Consider the following 6,000-nt stretch of genomic DNA (forward strand, 5'->3'; position numbering starts at 1 on the left):
CTAAAGTCAGAAGATTTTTTACTTTAATGCATTAAAGTAAAAAAACCTTTCGGGTCCCCCCCATATACTTACCTGAACCCCATTTTGATTCAGAAATGTGCATGAGAGTAGTGGCTTTCCTGGGTCTCTCTCTCCTCACTGGCTCACAAAGCAGCAGAAGCCATTGGCTCCTGCTGCTGTCAATCACAACCAGTGAGCCAATGAGGAGAGAGCAGGGCTGGGCCACAATGCGTGTGTGAACGGACAATGGGAGGAGCCAGGAACTCCGGCTAGGGACCTAAATAGATAGGGATTGGGGCTGCTCTGTGCAAACCATTAGGAGCACTTTCACACTGATCTGTAGCAAAAACGCATATGCATTTTTGTTGCAATTGTGTGTTTTTCATAGGGCACGTGACTCAAGAAAACGCAATCAAAAGCACAACACAGGTGCATTTTTATGTGCTTTTGCCGCATTATCAATGGGGTGGTGTGTTTTTTATTTTTTAAATGACTAATTATGCCCCAAAAATGCAGCAAGCAGGATATTTTACACTGCAATGGAAGCACAATGGACCAGTGTGAAAACATACATAGGGAAGTATTTTCTTCCAGTTTTTCTTGTGCTTTTGTTAATGCAAAAGTGTTTCAAAAACTCCTGTGAAAGCAGCCTTACACAGAGCATATAAGAATAATGTTTGTTATTAAAAAAAAAAATACAACCTTTAGAATCACTTTAAAGTAGAGTTCCACCCAAAAATCAAAGCTCTGTTTGTCTCCTCTCCCCCCCCCCCCCCCCCCCTCCACTGCTATATTTGGCACTTTTTTGGGGGAGCAGATACCTAGTTTTGACAGGTACCCACTCCCACTTTTGGCTCAGTTCGCCGCAGCGAACTGAGACAGAGTTTCGGCACCCCCCTCCTGCAGTCTTCTGGGAAACTTCAAAGGTCCCAGAAGACTGCCGGACCATTCATGTGCAGTGGGCACCCAGCTATGAGGCCGCAAGCTGTCACAGCCTGTTGCCCACAGTTGAGATGCTGGGGAGAGAAGAGGCGGTGCAGGTGAGCACATGGCTGGACCATGGGACAGGTGAGTGTGTGTTTATTAAAAGTCAGCAGCCAGTTTTTGTAGCTGCAGACTTTTAATAAACACAAAGATGACTGGAGATCCGCTTTAAGGTCTTGTTCACATTTGGTGTACTATACTGTACACCCATGCAGGGCTGTGTTTGCCAGCACAGGAGTGCACAGATGTTCCAATCCCATGCAGGCAGGCCCACTGATGTCCACTGGGCCGCACAGACAAACCAGTACAGGTGCATGGCCCCAAACGCACACTGTGTTTGGGCCATGCACCCACACAGATGTCAGAATTGGGAGCAGCGGCTGTGTCCATGCAGACCCTACATCCGGATTGCCATCAATAGGACTGCCTGCATGGAGATGGAACGTCTGTGCACCCCCCCTTCCCCCATAAGGGTAAACAAGGCCCTACATGGGTGCTCGCTATAGTACGCTCCGTGTGTACAAGTCCTAATAGTGGAAGTACAAAGCGCTTGCCAGTATAAAGTAGCCAGCTGGTCTCTCCCACTAGCACACTCTGGCACAACCTTTAATACTAAATAATAATTAACATAGGACCGAAGCAGTGGCATCATCATTCAGGTATGTCTATGGCTGCATCAAGTATAGAACTCTCCGAGGAACAATGTAAGCTAAGCAACGTTTTTATGACCACAAAACTATAACACAGCCACTCGCAGCTATAATATATCTCTAGTCTGTTACCAGCAATGCATTGTACCAGGAACCACATGTAAAAGAACAACATACACCCGTTCATCACATTGCAACTACTTACATAGCAAAAACGCGCACATGTCACAAATGACTTCCGGTATAGCCACACGTGGTATCCAGGAAGAGCCAAGACTGGAGCTGACGTCAGCCACGTGACTAGGCTGTATAGCAAGAGGGTGGGGGAGTGTAGACAGGCGGAGAATGGAAGGAGTGCAGCCTCCATAAGTTAGAATGACAGTAGTGGACAGTGGGTGTTGCTGTTCGGGAGAAGACATGTTTATTAAACGTGTTTAGGTCAGGAGTGGAGGGCTGTGCCCAGCTTGATGAATGGGCTGACTGATAAGAGCAATTTTTTGTTACGAAGATGTGTATGGCAAGGAACATTTTTTCACTTTTTTTTGTTTTGGTTTTTGGTATTTTTTTATTGGTTATTTTTGCACAGGAGAGTAGATTTAAAATAGAACTATGGGCAAAGCTGTTTTAGGCAGAGTTTCCATAGTGCATTTATACCTGTGAATGCATCCTACCTCCAATTAGACGTGAGAATCACAGCGAAGGGGTTGAGGTGAGCAAACAAGACAAAATAATAAACCAAAGTGCTTGAGGGTTCCCAATAGCATTACATGGTGACGGTTGTGAAGAAAATGGCTTCACAATGGTTGCTGTATCGGCTGGCTAATCCCAAGTGTAATGCTATTGGGAACCCTCAAGTGCTTTGGTTTATTATTTTGTCTTGTTTGCCTGCCTTTCTGTTCTAGTGGTTCGTCCAAAGCAGCTGTGGATGCTCCCTTGATTTTCAGCAAGGTTTTACTTGAAATCAACAAAATAGATCATGGTGCCAGACTTTATTTGACTTGTTTGGGTTGAGGTGATGCAGCCCCATTGAAAGCAATGACTGCCTGTGTCCAGGGCCGATCACTTGCATGGGATCACTGTGTGAGCATTTACATGCGGTTGGGTGCAATTAGCTGCAGAAGTGCTGGCAGCCTCACTTTGCTTTCACTGGAGTTGCCTCTTGCAGCTAATTGCAGGGAACCCCACTGGGATCCTCACATCTAATCACCAAGTGGGTGCATTCGGAAGTGTGAATGCACGCTTATAACCTGTGTTTCTTTTTTTCTCATCTGTGTTATGTAGCTAAAACAGGAAGTGAGAGGAAATCCCTCCAAACTGAGGCAATCCCTTGTCACTAGAATTAGAAGATTTCCCTTCTATTACTATTCCAAAATGTAGGATTTTCTTTCAGCTTTTTGATAATGGTAAACATGACGGTGAATCTTCCTAATGAGGACACAGACAGCAATAAGAGTTTGATAATCCTTCTCCACTCTACCTACGTCTAGGTTCACATTTGAGCAAGTGGATGCTGTGGCAGGAATCGCAGATGTTACCGCAACCAAATCACACTGCTCTGTAGGGATGTGTGGGGCTGCCATTAAATCTTAATAGAACCCCATTCATTTGAACCTGAAGCACGTTTGCGGGTGCAGGAATCAGAGGGAAATCACCTAAAGAAAAAGCACCAGGCAATTTTCCTGCGCCTGCAGATTTAAAATGGTGCAGGCACTTTTTTTTTTTTTGCAGAAAATGCAGGCATGGCAGCCCATTCAGAGGAATACAAACCCCCCTAAACCCCCTCAAGTGTGAACCTAGCCTAAAACTAATAAAGTGAACTTGACTTTTTACTCTGTATTTTTAGCTTCTCTTCAACCCTCTGTTGCCCTTTTGCCAGCTGGAGCCCTCCGTTAAAAGCCGTGTATCAGAACTTACATAAGGCTGTTGCCCCCTCCTCCATGTCTGCCCAAACGGTGAGCTCTATGGGGTGGGATGATGGTTCAAATGCAGGCATGGCAGCCCATTCAGAGGAATACAAACCCCCCTAAACCCCCTCAAGTGTGAACCTAGCCTAAAACTAATAAAGTGAACTTGACTTTTTACTCTGTATTTTTAGCTTCTCTTCAACCCTCTGTTGCCCTTTTGCCAGCTGGAGCCCTCCGTTAAAAGCCGTGTATCAGAACTTACATAAGGCTGTTGCCCCCTCCTCCATGTCTGCCCAAACGGTGAGCTCTATGGGGTGGGATGATGGTTCAGTGATCACATGCTCCTCCATAGCTTGAAGTACCAGGTACTCGCAAGGGCTTTAGGGTATCAACAAAATGGGAAAAGGTTAAAGAGGGAATCTGAATGAGGAAAGTGACAATTGTATTTAAAAGTAGAGAAAAGGGCAAACTTTTTTTTTTTTTTTCTATACAGGTGAAACTTGAAAAATTAGAATATCGTGCAAAAGTTCATTTATCTCAGTAATGCAACTTAAAAGGTGAAACTAATATATGAGATAGACACATTACATGCAAAGCAAGATAGTTCAAGCCGTGATTTTTCATATTTGTGATGATTATGTCTTACAGCTCATGAAAACACCAAATCCACAATCTCAGAAAATTAGAATATTGTGAAAAGGTGCAATATTCTAGGCTCAAAGTGTCCCACTCTAATCAGCCAATTAAGCCATAACACCTGCAAAGGGTTCCTGAGCCTTTAAATGGTCTCTCAGACTGGTTTAGTAGGAATCACAATCATGGGAAAGACTGCTGACCTGACAGTTGTGCAGAAAACCATCATTGACACCCTCCATAAGGAGGGAAAGCCTCAAAAGGTAATTGCAAAAGAAGTTGGATGTTCCCAAAGTGCTGTATCAAAGCACATTAATAGAAAGTTATGTGGAAGGGAAAAGTGTGGAAGAAAAAGGTGCACAAGCAGCAGGGATGACCGCAGCCTGGAGAGGATTGTCAGGAAAAGGCCATTCAAAAATGTTGGGGACTTTCACAAGAAGTAGACTGAGGCTGGAGTCAGTGCATCAAGAGCCACCACACACACGGATCCTGGAAATGGGCTTCAAATGTCGTATTCCTCTTGTCAAGCCGCTGCTGAACAACAAACAACGTCAGAAGCGTCTTATCTGGGCTAAACAAAAACAGACCTGGTCTGCTGCTCAGTGGTCCAAAGTCCTCTTTTCTGATGAGAGCAACTTTTGCATTTCATTTGGAAACCAAGGACCCAGGGTATAGAGGAAGAATGGAGAGGCACACACTGCAAGATTCTTGAAGTCCAGTGTGAAGTTTCCACAGTCTGTGTTGATTTGGGGAGCCATGTCATCTGCTGGTGTTGGTCCACTGTGCTTCATTAAGTCCAGGGTCAACGCAGCCATCTACCAGGATATTTTAGAGCACTTCATGCTTCCTTCCGCAGACGAGTTTTATGGGGATGCTGACTTCATTTTCCAGCAGGACTTGGCACCTGCCCACATTGCCAAAAGCACCAAAACCTGGTTCAATGACCGTGGGATTACTGTGCTTAAATGGCCAGCAAACTCTTCTGACCTGAACCCTATAGAGAATCTATGGGGCATTGCCAAGAGAAAGATGAGAGACATGAAACCGAACAATGTAGAAGAGCTGAAGGCCGCTATTGATTCATCCTGGTCTTCCATGACACCTCAGCAGTGCCACAGGCTGATAGCTTCCATGCCACGCCGCATTGAAGCAGTAATTGCTGCAAAAGGGGCCCAAACCAAGTACTGAGTACATATGCATGCTTATACTTTTCAGAGGTCCGATATTATTCTATGTACAATCCTTGTTTTATTGATTGCATGTAATATTCTAATTTTCTGAGATTGTGGATTTGGGGTTTTCATGAGCTGTAAGCCATAATCATCACAATTATGACAAATCACGGCTTGAACTATCTTGCTTTGCATGTAATGAGTCTATCTCATATATTAGTTTCACCTTTTAAGTTGCATTACTGAAATAAATGAACTTTTGCACGATATTCTAATTTTTGGTTTCACCTGTAAGTATCAACTGTAGTATTTCTACTTACACTTAGGCTGCATTCACTCTTGAGCAATTTTGTATTTGAGGCTGAAAGCGTTTTTGGCTCAAACTTAAAAAATCAATTGTTCTCTAAGGTGCCTGTTCATGTGATCAGGTGTGAACAGGCACCATAGAGAACAATTGATTTTTTAAGTCTGAGTTTTTTTGAAACTTCAAGCTACAAAACGTTCAAGTGTGAATGCAGCCTAATAGCTGTGATCTTCCAAGTGCTGCTCTTGCAGCGTTCCCTCTGAGTACCAGGGGTTGCTCATTTGGCACCCCCGCCATTCATAGGACACCTTTTATTTTTTCAATGAATACAAGGTGTTCTCTGACTGAACAAT

General features: G+C 44.1%; 1 protein-coding gene across 1 annotated transcript in view; it reads right to left on the reverse strand.

Annotated features, from left to right (window-relative positions):
- The window catches only part of URB2 (URB2 ribosome biogenesis homolog), a 95,794-nt gene extending 93,879 nt beyond the window's left edge, over nucleotides 1-1,915 (reverse strand). Inside the window, exon 1 of the mRNA XM_089668553.1 lies at nucleotides 1,840-1,915. The gene's annotated coding sequence lies outside the window, so the exon portion shown is untranslated. The remainder of the gene's footprint in view (nucleotides 1-1,839) is intronic.
- Nucleotides 1,916-6,000: the final 4,085 nt, after the last annotated feature.

This window comes from Staurois parvus, unplaced genomic scaffold (assembly GCF_062004578.1).
Source record: "Staurois parvus isolate SC_StPar_1 unplaced genomic scaffold, SC_StPar_1.0 ptg000059l, whole genome shotgun sequence".
NCBI classification, from domain to species: Eukaryota; Metazoa; Chordata; class Amphibia; order Anura; family Ranidae; genus Staurois; species Staurois parvus.